Below are 15170 nucleotides of genomic sequence, written 5' to 3' on the forward strand. Positions count from 1 at the left end.
ATCCCCTGTGACCCCTCAATATCCCACGGCACCCCAATATCCCGGGTACCCCCTGAAAATCCCACTGCACCCCAATATCCCCTGTGTCCCCTCAATATCCCATTGCACCCCAATATCCCCTGTACCCCTCAATATCCCACTGCACACAATATCCCCTGTGACCCCTCAATATCCCACTGCACCCCAATATCCCAGGTACCCCCTGAAAATCCCACTGCACCCCAATATCCCCTGTGACCCCTCAATATCCCACTGCACACAATATCCCCTGTGTCCCCTCAATATCCCACTGCACCCCAATATCCCCTGTACCCCTCAATATCCCACGGCACCCCAATATCGCCGGTGCCCCCGACATCCGCCGGCCGTGGCGGTCCCAGGACTCCTCCCGTGCAGGGATTTTTTTGGCTGGCAGTTTGGAAAACAGCGGCCCCGGGAGGGCTCTTCCCGTCCGCAGCCTCCAGATCGGGATTTCTTCCCGGATTTGGGGATTTGGGGATCTCCTTTCAGGGAGCGGAGCCGGTGGGCTCGGCTGAGTCCCGCGGCCACGCGGCGATCAGCGGGGCCGGTGTCGGGGTGCGGGGGGTGAGGGGGTCAGGGGTGTGTGGGTCCCCCCAAATCTGGGATGTGCACCCCCAGCACTGTGGGATAAGGGGGGGTCAGGGGTGTGTGGGTCCCCCCAAATCTGGGATGTGCACCCCCAGCACTGTGGGATAAGGGGGGTCAGGGGTGTGTGGGTCCCCCCAAATCCGGGATGTGCACCCCCAGCACTGTGGGGTGAGGGGGGTCAGGGGTGTGTGGGTCCCCCCAAATCTGGGATGTGCACCCCCAGCACTGTGGGGTGAGGGGGTCAGGGGTGTGTGGGTCCCCCCAAATCTGGGATGTGCACCCCCAGCACTGTGGGGTGAGGGGGTCAGGGGTGTGTGGGTCCCCCCAAATCTGGGATGTGCACCCCCAGCACTGTGGGGTGTGGGGGTCATGGGTGTGTGGGTCCCCCCAAATCTGGGATGTGCACCCCCAGCACTGTGGGGTGAGGGGGTCAGGGGTGTGTGGGTCCCCCCAAATCTGGGATGTATATCCCCAGCACTGTGGGGTGAGGGGGTCAGGGGTGTGTGGGTCCCCCCACCCCAGGCTGTGCACCCCGAGCCCTGCGGGGTGGGGTGGGATAAGGGGGGTCAGGGGTGTGTCGGTGCCCCCACCCCGGGCTGTGCATCCCAAGCACGCAGGGGTGGCAGCCGTGACCCCTGGCACGCCTCGGCACGGCACGAGATGCCAGTGCCAGCCCCGGCCCCCCCGCGCCCTGCTGGGGCCCAGGCAGGGGTTTTGGGGGGCGTTCACAGCCCCCCGTGTGCCCCTCCAGCCTGCGGGGAGGGCACGAGGGGGGCAGGAGCCCCAGTCCTGGGGGATCCTGGCACGGCTGCCCCGTCCTGCCTGGCACAGCCCCGGGGTCAGAGCCCTGGGTGTGCCCCTCGCTGTGTGCGTGTGTGTGGGGCTGTGCACACACGTGTGTCCGTGAGGTTGCACCCATGGACACGTGTGTGTCTGTCCATCTGTGTGTCCATCCGTGTGTCCATCTGTGTGTCCATCCATATGTGTGTCCATCTGTCCATCCGTGTCTCCATTCATCTGTGTGTCCATCCGTGTGTCCACCCATGTGTCCATCTGTGTGTCCATCCATATGTGTGTCTGTGTGTCCACTCATGTGTGTGTCTGAGTGTCCATCCATGTATCCATCCATGTGTCCATCTGTGTGTCCATCCATATGTCCATCCATCCATGTGTCCATCTGTGCGTCCACCCACATGTTTATCCGTGTGTCCATCCATGTGTCCATCCCTCCATGTGTCCATCCATGTGCGTGTCCATCCATGTGTCCACCCATATAATGTCCATCTGTGTGAGTTCATCCGTGTGTGTGTCCATCTCTGAGTCCATCCATGTGTCCATCCATCTGTGTGTCCATATGTCCATCCGTGTGTCCATCTGTGTGTCCATCCCTGTGTCCATCGATGTGTGTGTCCTTGTGTCCATCTCTGTATCCATCCAGGTGTCCATTCATGTGTCCATCCATCATCCATCATCCATCCATGTGTCCATCTATGTGTCCATATGTCCATCCGTGTGTCCATCCATGTGTGTGTCCATCCTTGTGTACTTCCGTGTGTCCATCCCTGTGTCTGTGTGTCCATGTGTCCATCCCTGTGTCCATCCCTGTGTCTATGTGTCCATCTGTGTGTCCGTCCGTGTGTCCATCCGTGTGTCCATCCATCCGTGGGTCCATCCACGTCCCCTCTCCAGCCACATCCAGGACAACCTGGACGTGTAAGGACGCCCCGGTGTCCCTACACGGCTGTGCACACGCGTGTGTGTTTGCACACGCGTGTCCCCGTTCCCGGTCTCCCCCGATCCCTCCCGTTCCCCCCGGTCCCCCCGTTCCCCCTGATCCCCCCGGTCCCCCCCGTTCCCCCCGCTCCCCCAAATCCCCCCGTTCCCCCCGATCCCCCCGATTCCCCCGGTCCCCCCGCTCCCCCTGATCCCCCCGTTCCCCCCGCTCCCCCAAATCCCCCCGCTCCCCCCGGTCCCCCCGGTCCCCCCGGTCCCCCCTTTCCTCTCCGGTCCCCCCGTTCCCCCCGGTCCCCTGATCCCCCCGGTCCCCCCGGTCCCCCCTTTCCTCTCCGGTCCCCCCGGTCCCCCCGGTCCCCGCACCCGCCGCCGGCCGTGCCGGGGCCGGCCCTTCCCGGCACGCGGGCGCTCGGGGAGGAAGAGTGGTAATTAAGTTAATTTGCACATGCAAATCATCCGCAGTTGGAATCGGTTAATTTTATAATTTGATGTTTAATGTACATATCTGCTGTGTTTTGCCAGGCACAAACCCAACATTTTCTGGGTGCTAATGACAGGGGCCGTGCCCCGGGCGGGGGCACCGGGACCCCCCGGGACCGGCAACGGGCGTGTCCCTCCCGGCGAGGCCGCCGTCCGCTTGGGCCAGCCCCAAAAATGATGGAATTTGTCCCATTCTGGAGTTCCTGTGGCTTCTTTGCACCCCTCCTGCCCAGGGAGTGTTTTGGGATGGGGGTGCTGAGCTGAGAGCTGGAGATTGGTGTCACCTGAGCGGGATGCGGTGGCCACGGGGGTGTCCCCACCCTGCGGGGTTACCCGTGGCGTTGGTGGCAGCAGCCAGCACCCCAAAATGCAGGAGGCACGGACACGGCGGGGTGTCCCCTTCCCGGAGCATCCCCGGCAGCTCTGCGGCCCCATCCCCATCCCCGAGCTCCTGCTCAGGCTGAGCAGGGCTCCAAATACTGCCCCGAGGCCGAGCAGCACCCCAAACACTGCCACGAGGGTGAGCAGCACCCCAAACACTGCCCCGAGGGTGAGCAGCACCCCAAATACTGCCCCGAGGATGAACAGCACCCCAAATACTGCCCCGAGGCCGAGCAGCACCCCAAACACTGCCCCGAGGGTGAGCAGCACCCCAAATACTGCCCCGAGGGTGAGCAGCACCCCAAATACTGCCCCGAGGATGAACAGCACCCCAAATACTGCCCCGAGGCCGAGCAGCACCCCAAATACTGCCCCGAGGATGAACAGCACCCCAAATACTGCCCTGAGGGTGAATAGCACCCCAAATACTGCCCCGAGGGTGAGCAGCACCCCAAATACTGCCCTGAGGGTGAGCAGCACCCCAAATACTGCCCCGAGGCCGAGCAGCACCCCAAATACTGCCCCGAGGGTGAACAGCACCCCAAATACTGCCCCGAGGGTGAGCAGCACCCCAAATACTGCTCCGAGGGTGAACATCACCCCAAATTCTGCCCTGAGGGTGAACATCCCCGGGGGCTGAGCACCCCTCCGGGCTGAGCATCACCCCAAATTCAGGCAGCACCCCGGGGCCAAACATCACCCCCAAAATCCCACCCCCACAGAAGAGCGGCGCAGCCGAGCCGGGGCCAGCGCGGGCCGGGCGCTGTTTGCGGGCAGGAGCAGCTGGGGCTTTGCATGCGCCGGATTTGGGATTTGGGGGTTCCCGTGGAAGTGCGGAGATAAGCGGAGATGAGGCGGAGATGAGGCGGCTGCCGGGGCTCGGAAGGACGCGGTCACCCCCCTTCCCCCGGCTGGATCCACCTGGGAGCACCCCCAATCCTCAGCAAAGCCCCGGAGGAGCAGGGGAAGGGTGATGGCACCTTTCTAATGAGAACTAATTGCCATTAATCCCGTCTCATTGTTTACTCGGGGCTGGTTTAAGCACATTTCAGGCAAGACTGAGCAGTTGAACATTTCGGAATGGATTTTTCTTTCTGCTTTAATGACCTTGTTCCTGCCACCCCGCTGCCATCTCCCTGCTCCGGGAGGCGGCTGGTGACTTCATCCAGCTCACCCGGACAGAGAAGGACCCTCCGTGGATGCTTTTTTTTTTTGGGGGGGGGTTGGGATGGAACTGAGCTCCCCAAACCCCAGAGGGACCCGGCTGGGCTCGGTGCCGGCTGGGACATCCCCTTGTCCCCATCGGCGTCACCTTCATCCCGCCCAGATGTACCCCAAGGCCAAATCCAGCTGTTTCCAGCCCCCCCCCCCCCCCATGCCGCTCATCCCGCCATCCAGATGTGCCCCCCACGACCCCGCTCCAGCTGTTCGCGCTGTCACCCTCGGGCCATCCGTGCCATGCGTCCAGCTGTTGCCCCCCAGAACAGCTGTTGCCCCATCCAGATGTGCTCCCAGGAGCCCGGTCTGTCCCCCCCCAGTGCCCCCCCCAGCCCAGCCCAGCCCACCCCCGTGCCCCCCGGGCTCCCACCGAGCCGGGGATATTTTTATCCTCCCTTCAGCTCTCCCTGCTCCGGTTCCATCCGGAGTCAGTGACTTTCACAACCTCCTTTATTCCAAGCCCAGACTTTCACTTCTCCCTCCCTCTGGCAATGAACCAGGCAGGGGGAGGGCGGGGGGGTCCACAGAGGTGCCCCCAAATCCCTGATGAGGGATTTTGCCACACGGAGGTGTTGCCCCCATCCCTGCTCCCTCCTCGGTTTTGCTCCTTTCTCCTCACCAGGATAAAATCCTCAAGATTTCCGTATCCTACCCAAGAGGAGGAGGAGCAAAGTCAAGGTTTTTTGGGTGAGCAGGGTTTTACCCCTCCCCGGGATCCTGCTGTGGCAATGGAGAGGATCCCTCACATCCCCCCCAACCTTTTCCCTGAGCTCAGCTCGTGCCTCAGTTTCCCCAGTGACCCAATGCACCAACAGACCCCCCCAAAACCAACCCCCAGCCCCCCCAAAGTGACTCCACCAGCTCCCAGCGCCCCCCACCATGTGGATCCCCCCTGGCAGGGCGGCTCTTCGAGGCCGGGGCCGGCTGCTGGCTTGGGGCCCCGGCAGCGATTGTGATTTTCCCCTCAAGCGTGGCTAACGCCGGCCCCGCAGCCAAAGCCTTTCCCACCCCCGGGGGAGCTGCGGCAACACCCCCTGCGGGGACAAACCTGGGCAGGGGGGGTCCCTTCCCACAGCCAGAGAAACCATCACAAAGGTTTCACCCCCAAAATCACGCCGCAAACTGCGAGCAGGCTGCTGAACCGACCCATCCTGCCATTTACTGGGTTGTTTTTTTTGGTTTTTTTTTTTGCCCTTTCCATCAGTTATTTTCCAGCTTTCAACCCAGTCCTGTAGTTCTGATGTCTCCGCATGAGGATAAACCCCCAGGAACTGGGGCTCTGTTCCTCAAAAAGATTCATTAATTCAAGGACAATCCGAGTCAAAAAAAAAAGCCGCTTTTAAAAAAACCCAACTCTTTATTTATGCCATTATTACAGCCACAGAGTAAAAATGATGCACTCCTGGCTTTGAAGTAGAGCAAACAAACCGCCCGAAATGGTTAAAAAACCCCAATTAAATGGTGAAAATCTTGCCCTTCCTCCCTGCCTAAGGACTGGAGTTAAGGTCAGCTCTTTCCTTCCTTAATCTGTGATTTTTTATCAGGATAGCAATTTCCCCTGGGCTGCCAGCCGCCTGGTAAACGGCCTCTTTTGTCTTTAGCCCTTCCTTTCTCCTCAGGAAAATGGAATCCGATTTTTTTTTGGCCGTGTTTTGTTGATACACCGGTGCCCGGTGCCACGAGCTGCCGGTGCTCCCGGTGGCGGATCCCGGGCTGGGCTCGCTCCCGGTGCCGGATCCCGGCCTGGGTTCGCTCCCGGTGCCACATCCCGGCCTGGGTTCGCTCCCGGTGCCACATCCCGGCCTGGGTTCGCTCCCGGTGCCACATCCCGGGCTGGGTTCGGTGCCGGTGCCGCATCCCGGGATGGGTTCGCTCCCGGTGCCGGATCCCGGGCTGGGTTCGCTCCCGGTGCCGCATCCCGGGCTGGGCTCGCTCCCGTTCCCGGTGCCACGGGAGCGGCGGGCCCGGCTGCTTTGGGCACTCGCCCGTGGCTTGTCGAACGTGCCCGTCTGTCACGGCGAGCGCCCGGGCCGCGATCCAGAGCGCGATTTGTGCCCACCGAGTGCCAAGCCGGCACGCCGCGGGCGCCTGGCAGGCGCGGCCGGGCTTCAGCCGCGTTTCCCATGGCCCAGCACGTCCCCACGCCACCGCCCTTTGTCCCCACCGGGGTTTCTGTGCCTCCCCTGCCCCTCCAGCCCCGAGGCAGGGCCCTGCGCCCCTTGCCGGGGGAGCCTTCGGCCTCGCTGAGCCTGGGCTTTGCTCCGATCGATGCTCCAGCCTCCCTTAACACCTCGCAGGGATCGATGGGCAAGGCAGGGAATTGCCCGCACCGAGGGACGTGGAGAATCGCCCTGGCAGAGCTCTGCCTGCAGCGCTCACCTCAGCCCTGCCAGGCTCCCGGGCAGTGCCACCCGCCCGTGCCCATCACCGGGGCTCTGGTCACCACCGTCCCCGGGGCTCTGCCCGTATCTGCCCTTCCTCCAGCCGCAAAGAGCTCCCGCAGCCGCCGAGAAAACACCAAAATCCACTAAAATCTCCTCAGAACCGGACCAGCTGGTGGCACTGGGGTCATTTCCCTGCCTGGGGGAACACCACAGCCCGTTGTGAGCTTCCCCTGCCCGGATCCTTTCCCAAATCCTTTCCCTGCCCTGCCAGACCCTTTTCCAGGTCCCTTCCCAGATGCCCTGCCAGATCCCCACGCTCCACTTCCACAGAGCGATTGAATCGCTAAAAGGCAATTTGACACCTTCAAATGCCACTCTGCAAGCGTGTGCGGGGCTGCCCACGCTGCTCCCGCGTGGGTGCGTGTCCTCAGCGGGCTCCGGGCCGTGGCAATGCCGTTCTCCCGTCCTGCCCGTGTGCCTGGAGCATCCTCCAGCGGGAGGAGGAACCAGCCCGGCCCTGGCAGAGCCCTGGCACAGCTCAGCACATCCCGGGTGGCACCAGGGTCCCCGAGGGGTGACACGGCCAGGGCTGCTGGGGACAGCGATATCCCGGCGAGGAGCTGGATCCCATCCTGGGCAATCGGCTTTCGAGGAAAAGCAATGTGGGGAGAGGGAAGAGGAAGCTGGAAAAGCTCCAAGATCAGCGGCACTGATACGAAACCATAAATTATCCTCCGGCTGTGCCGGCTGCGGGGACGGGCAGCCCCTCGGAGAGCCGGGGAAGCGGCACCGCCGGCATCGACCCCGGCCCTGCCGCCGCCTTCCCGAGCGGGAGCTGCAATTTCTCATCAATCCAAAGCGACTAATTAACAGGCGCCGCGGCCGGGGCTGCTCCCCGCATCCATCACGGCACGCGGCCCCGCATCCATCACCGGCGGGGTTGGTGCCCGCCGTAAATCACCGGCACCACCGGGGCTCTGCGCCAGAGCTCCGCTTCAGCGGGAGGGGCCCCGCAAACCTCCCCCCCCCACCCCGGCCCGGTTTCGGCAGCTCGGGAGCACCGGCAGCACCGGGATGCGCCGGTTGGGCCGGGAGGACTCCGGTTCCCTCCATCCCCCTCCGGCGAGCGTTAAGCAGCTCAGCTTCCCGGCATCCCCACCATCTAATTACAGCGAAGATGAAGCAGGGAACGATACCTCGCCGTTAATTAATAACTCGTCACGGCTCAGAGCAGGCGGAGAGCGTGAACGCCGTGTGCTGGCTGCCCGGTTTTGGGGTGCAAGGGCGGGGAGGGGGGGCAAAGGCTCCCTCGGAACCGAAACGGGAGCGAGGAGCTGAAAAACGACATTTAAATAATAAATCCCAGCTATTAAGAGAGGCTGTACCTGGGAGCGCCGGGCAGCGCCGGCGGCCAGCGGGGTAATTAGACCGCGGCTGAAATGATGAAAAGATATCTGCAGGCTTTGAGGCCGAGGCTTTGAAGCTGTAAATCCTGTGAAGGCAGCATCCCCGCACGCACCCGCCGGGAGATATTTACCCGGGACCTGCTTCCCACCATCCACGTGGTGTGCAGAGCCGAGGAAAAAAATCCCCCAGCCACGGGAAGATGATGAGCCCGGAGGGATATTCCTGAGTACCCCAAATTCTGTGCTCTGGGCAAGGGTAACCCCGGCGTCAGGGGTGCAGCGGTGGCTCGGCCAGAGGCTCTCCCAGTGCCAGAATTGTGCCAGGAATGCCAGAGCTTCGTCCTGTGGGGTGTTGGAGCTTCTGGGACGAAGCAGAAGGTCCCGGTCAGCTCCGGGGGTGGATGAGCTCGGCAAGGGGGGCAAACCCACCAAGCTGCTGTTGGGTTGGTGTTGCTGGGGGGGGTTCCACCAACCCGGCCCAGGGTGTTCCCCCAGCACATGGAAAGGTTTGGAGTTCAAACGCCCCTGTCCCAAGCTGGCCTCGCACACCCCCACGGACACACGGACACCCCCGCAGGTGCCCGGGTATTCACCCGGCCACCCACGGCAGCCCTCGGTCCTTGGCACCGGTGAGGCTGTGCCAGGTCACCCAGAGGGACGTGACCAGGGTGCGGGGTGGCACCTGCCTCGGAGAGGCCATCCAAACGGGAAGATCGTTGGATTTGGCCTCTCACCTGCCCAAAACTCCTTGGCACGGGGGTCTGGTGCCGGCTGTGCCAGGGATGCCATCGGGGTGAGGTGGGAGCCGCGTGGCGTGGCCGGACAGGCAGAGCCCAGCAGGAGCGATGCGGCAGCTCGGCACAGGGGTAATTAGCAGCTTTGATTCCAGATCCTCATTAGGGGCTGGCACCCCCCGCTGTTGCGCTCCGTGCAATTAGTCGCTAAGTAACACACGGATATTTATACCCCGGCACAGAACCGGGGCCGGCGCGATGCCGGCATCGGCACCGCCGGGATGCTCCGGCTGGGACCGACCGTGGCCGTGACATTTTGGGACAAGCAGCCCGGCCTTGCAGGCCAAGGAGCTGGGATGAGGCTCCGAGAGCCACCCCGGGGTGCTCAGTGGCAGGGCAGCACCCAAGGGTGGGCACCCACAGGGACACGTGTGGCACGGTCACCCTGGGGAAGCCACATCCCTGCCACCACCGCGAGGGACCGGCAGCTCCAAGAGGTTTTTCCATGGGGAAGATGTTTTCTCTTCCTTCTCACCCCACCCTAATTAATTGTTTTAATTAAGGAAATGCCACCTCCACTCCCGACTGCCATTTGCCTGCAGAAACGTTGCTAATTACGGCGAGGGAATCGCGCCGGGGCTCGTTCGCAGGCAGCTGGGAGGGGGTTGTGAGTGGCGGGGTGGGGGGCTAAAAATATATGGGAAAAAGGAAAATAAATGAGCTCTAAGATGCAAATCTCCCCCCAGGCAGCGGACGGACTTCGGGGTCCCCTGTGAGGGAGGGGGTGGCCGTGGTGGGGGATGTGTTTGGTGCCTCCATCCACCCCCTCCAGCCGGCAGCGGGTGGGTGCTGAGGGAGCCGGGTCCTTGGTGGTGTCACCCGGTCGGAAATGGGTTTGGGAAGTGGGGGCTGAACCCCGAATTTGCCATTGCGCGGAGCTGGCAGCATCGCCTCCCTCGCCGGCTTTGTCAGCAGCAGCCGGGAGCTCGCGCTGCGCTCTGCTTTTTAACAGCTTTCATGAATTTTAATGGGCAGTTGCTGCTGGATTTCTCCTCTCCCCGCTGCTTTCCCGCCCCCCTCCGCAGCCCTTCGGGTCGCCCTTTTCCTCCTCGGGGCTGCTCCGCCTCTCAGCATCCTCCGAGCCCCCCGAAATCCTCCCCAGTGTCCCCCTTGTCACCCCCACGGAGCAGATTTGTCCCCACGGGTGCCGGGTGCTGGCGGCGGCGCGAGGGTGCCGTGGGTCCGCCCGGTGGCTTTTCCCCGAAATTCCACGGATCCAAAAGCTCCGGAGACGCCACTTCAGAAACATCCGTCTTTATTAGCAGCTGGTTAACACCTCCCCGAGGGACTATAACGAAGGGAAGCAACTTAATCACCGTCATGCAGCGAAGTGCGGGCGAGCACGTCTGCCCCGGCCATCCCCACCCCTCCCGCGGCTGCTTCCCGGTGGCTCCCGGTGTCCTCGGGTGCTCCCACCCGCTGCTGACACTGTCCTGGTGTCCTCTGATGATGTCCCTGCTGGCTCCGTGTGACAGCACGGCCCCTAGGCCTGAAGATTTCTCCCTAAGATGGTTCTCCTCCAGGTTCTCCTGGTCCTTTGGTTCCTCCGGATCTCCTGGTGCTCCCTCCTCGCCCCGAGCAATGATGTCCCCTCTGATGTCCCCTCTCCTCGCTCCTGGTCCCACAGTGCCATCCCTTCTGGTCCATGATGGAGGAGGCTGGATTCTGCCCTTTTCCCAGGGGATTTGGGGTTTGGGGCCGGGACGTGGTTTGGGTCTGCGAGGGAAAGGCCGCAGGGCTGCTCAGACCCCCCAGGCACAGGGGTACAGGACACTGCTTGTCACCAGGGCTGGTGGCACCCCGAGCTCACCCTGAGCAGGGTCCCACAGTGCCGGGAGATCGTGGGGGTGCGGATCCAGCCCCCCCAAACTGCCAAACCCCGCTGTGGCTCCGTCCCAGCTCCCAGCAGCTTTCCCAGGGGCTCCATTCCCAGCTCCTTTCCATTTGGGTCCCGTTCTGAACACAAAGCGTCGCTTCGAAACGACTCATGGTTGCCAAAGGGATCGAAATAACATTTTCTGGCGAAGATTTTGCTTTGTTTTTTTTGGTTGGTTTTTTTTTTTTTTTTTTTTTTTTAAATGCTGCTTAGAAATGGCTCGGCGCTGTCGGTCCCTCTCCTGCCACCGCCAAATTCCAGAGATTCTGGAGCTGATCCCACCTGGCTCCAAAATTCCTCTTCTTCTGGGAGAAATTTCTCAGCTCCATCCCCCGCCCTAAAAGCCGGTGTTGGACCTGGGTGAGCTTTGGGGAAGATAGAAATAAGCTTGGACTGCTGGTGGCTCTGCTTGGCTCCCTGGGCTGGGATAAAATGAAATTGTTGCAGGAAGAGAATGCAGGAGCAGGGGAAGGAGCAGGAGCAGCTGGAGCAGCCCTGCCCGGGGCTCCTGCTGGAGCAGGTCCCAGCACGGTGGAGGCAGCGTGGTCCCACCAAAGAGTCTCTGCTCTCACAGCCCGGTCATCCAAGTGCCCCGGGGGAACCAGGAGAGATGGTGGTGGTGGCCATGAGGAGGGGATGGTGGCCATGGCTGTGGGAGGAGATGGTGGTGGCCGTGGGGAGATGGTGGCTGTGGTCATGGGGAGGAGACAGTGGTGGTCATGGTGAGGAGATGATCATGACAATGGTGGAATGGTGGCTGTGGCCATGGGGAGATGGTTGTGGCAGGATGGTAGGCATGGGGGGATGGTGGCTGTGGCCACAGGGAGGAGATGGTGGTGGGCATGGGGAGGAGATGGTGGCCATGGCTGTGGGGAGGAGATGGTGGTGGTGGCCATGAGGAGGGGATGGTGGCCATGGGGAGGAGATGATTGTAGCCATGGAGGGATGGTGGTTGTGGCCATGGGGAGGAAACGGTGGTGGCCATGGGGAGATGGTGGCTCTGGCCATGGGCATGAAATGGTTGTGATCACGGCAGGATGGTGGCCATGGGAAGGTGGTGGCTGTGGCCATGGGGAGGAGATGGTGGTGGCCATGGTGGAATGGGGAGATGGTGGCTGTGGCCATGGAGGGGTGGTGGCTGTGGCCATGGGGAGGAGATGGTGGTGGCCATGGTGGAATGGGGGGATGGTGGCTGTGGCCATGGAGGGATGGTGGCTGTGGCCATGGAGGGATGGTGGTTGCAGATACAAACACTTCTACAAACCCCAAGGCCACATCCATTTCCCCAAGCTCACAACCATCTCCCCGTGACATCTCCCTTACCCCCTCTCCATCCCCACCAGCTCTGCCTTCACCCTCCGCTCTTCACCTCCATCACCCCAGTCCTGCTTTCCTCTCCCTCACCCCTCTTGTCCATGTCCCCCATCCCCTCCACGCCGCTCCCGGGCCCCGTGGAGGCCACCGGCTCCCGCACCGCCACGAGGCTCGGGCGCTGGGGAGGAGCGCCGGGAAGCGGCGCGGGGAAGATCAAGAGGAAAATGATCAAAGCAGGGATGTGGGTGAGCGCTGGCAACCCCGTCACCCTGGAGACGGGAAGCAAATATTTGGGCTAACGGCACTCCCGGGGAGCAGGACTGGGCGCTTGCCATTGTCGGGTGACAATAGGGACGGGCGGCTGCCACCGCAGCGGGAATTTGGGCTGTCCTGACGGGAACTGGCCGTGAGGCAGCGCTGGGTACCCGGCCGGGGGGATGCTCAGGGATGCCCAGGGGGATGTTCATCCCGGGAATGCTCTCCGCGGGATGCTCGGCTGGATTTCGGGGCTGCTGGGAGGGTGAAAGTTCGCGGTGCTGGCGCTGTCGCGCAGTGCCACCGTGTCCCGATGCCAGCAGCACCCGGGGGGGCCCTGCCAGCCCCGCTCTGTCCCCTCCCGGGTGATGTGTCACAGCCCTGGGCTCAGCCTTTCCCCAGCGTCACCTCCCCGGAGGCAGCGAGTCCTCCCCGAGCCTTCCTCCCGCAGCCCCTGCCCAGCCGGGAGGGAAACTGAGGCACGGAGCGCTCACTCAGGCGGTGAGTGCTGGCAAGGGGCTGCAGGAGCTGCAGCCGTGCGTGTGCGCAAATAAATGCACATTCCTTTTTTTAATATATCTTTTTAATAAGCTCAAGCAAGCGGTTGAACACAGAGAACACTTAAAATTAAATATAGCCTGAAATATCTCGGGTTTTAATCCAACGGCGTGTTTGTAAACACATCTTTAAGACGCCGGGAGAGCACCCAGGCTGCCACCTCCCACTCGGCTGCTTGGGGACACCTGCAGAGGTGACAGCGTGGCCCTTGGTGGCAGCTGCGGGTCTGTCTGCACTGGGCAAGGCAGGGAGGGCACAGCCCGGGGTCCTGGGCATGACAGGAGGGTGGTAACAACAATAATAATGCCAATATTATCAATAAAGATAATAACGATACTGATAATAATGATGATGACAGCAACAATAATAATAAAAATTATTTAAAAATCTTAATTGTAATAATAACAATGCTGCCAACGGAAGTACTAATATAATGACTAATATTATTAAGGCTAATTATTCAAAGGGCTTTTGCCTGGTGCCCCTGCCCGTCCCCACGGCGCAGCAGCTGACGTGCCGGGCCCGGGAGCGCGATGGAATCGGAGTGACACGGAGGAAAATCGATGTGAGCGAATGAGGTCACCTGGCCGCTAAAGAACCCACCCGAGGCGCCCGCGACACACCCCGGGCCGGGAGCCGCGGGGGCGGGGGACACGGGTGGGTGATGGGGGTGGGTGCTGGGGACACGGGTGGGTGCTGGGGATGGGTGCTGGTGACAGAGATGGGGGCTGGGATGGGTGCTGGGGGCTGGGATGGGTGATGGGGACAGGGGTCGGTGCCGGGGATGGGTGATGGGGACACGGGTGGGTGCTGGGGGTGGGTGATGGGGACACGGGTGGGGGCGGGGGGTGGGTGATGGGGACAGGGGTGGGTGCTGGGGATGGGTGTTGGGATCACAGGTGGGTACTGGTGATGGGTGCTGGTGACAGAGATGGGTGCTAGGGGCTGGGATGGGTGCTGGGGACTGGAGATGGGTGATGGGGGCTGGGATGGGTGCTGGGGACAGGAATCGGTGCTGGGGAAGGGTGTTGGGGACAGGCATAGGTGCTGTTGACAGAAATGGGTGCTGGGGACAAGGGTGGGTGTTTGGGACAGGGGTGGGTGCTGGGGATGGGTGGTGGTGATATAGATGGGTGCTGGGGGCTGGGATGCGTGGTGGGGACAGGAATTGGTACTGGGGATGGGTGCTGGGGACAGGGATGGGTGCTGGGGACAGGGATGGGTGCTGGGGACAGGGATGGGTGCTGGTGCTGGGTCCGGTCCCCTCAGCCATGCTGGGTGCCAGCCTTGCACAGGACACAGGGCAGTGCCCAGCCCCAGCAAGGCTCAGGGTGGGGGTGGCACAGCACCCCGGGGTGCTTTGCTGGGTGCTGGGCCCGGTGCCACTCTCAGAGCCCTGCTGGGACAGCCCAGGGCTGGGCCTGGAGCGTGGCAGGACCCTCATCTCTGGGAAGAGGCCACAATGTCCCTTGGCAGCCTAAAGGTGACCCCTCGGCACCCAGCTGCTGCCACCAGCTGCCCCGGGGACGTGGCAAAGGGGCTTTTGTCCCCCGGGAGCAGCGGGCAGGTGCTGGAGGTGCGGGCAGGAAGGGCAGCAGGCGCGGGGATTACAGCACAAAGAAAGCAGAGCAGTGTGAGCCCGGCAAATGTTTTAATTCCCTTTCATTCCCCGGCTGCACCGTGGCCCTGGCCTCGTCCCCAGGGTCCTCAACCCTCCCCGTGCTCTTCCCAGCCTCCCTCCTTGGAGCTGCTTTGGAGGAAGGCGAGCAAAGGAGCCCAAAACGTTGGAAAAGAACATCTTGAAGCCCTTCTGCCATCTGTTGTGCTTTCAGCGCAATTAAGCAGGCAGCAGCCGTGCCAGGCAGCAGGAGCATCCCCGCCTGCATCAGCCGCCCCCCGGCAGCCTGGGGACGCACCCGGCGGGGCTGCGGGTGCATTTTGGGTGCCCAGGGCAGCTGCTTGGCAGCTGGCAGCGGGCACAGGTGTCCGGCTGGGGTTGCTCGGCAGGTGCCAGGACTGTCCCGCCTCGCCAAGGGGGTGCCAGCCCAGCTGTCCCCCCCTCCCCGGGGGTCACCGGGCTGCTCTGGGTCATTGCAGGGGGCGGGAGGGTGACAGCGACACGCTGGCAGGTGGCTGTGGCACCCCTGCGCCAGAGCTGGGG

Source organism: Lonchura striata, chromosome 28, assembly GCF_050655825.1.
Source record: "Lonchura striata isolate lonStrDom1 chromosome 28, ASM5065582v1, whole genome shotgun sequence".
Taxonomy (NCBI): Eukaryota; Metazoa; Chordata; class Aves; order Passeriformes; family Estrildidae; genus Lonchura; species Lonchura striata.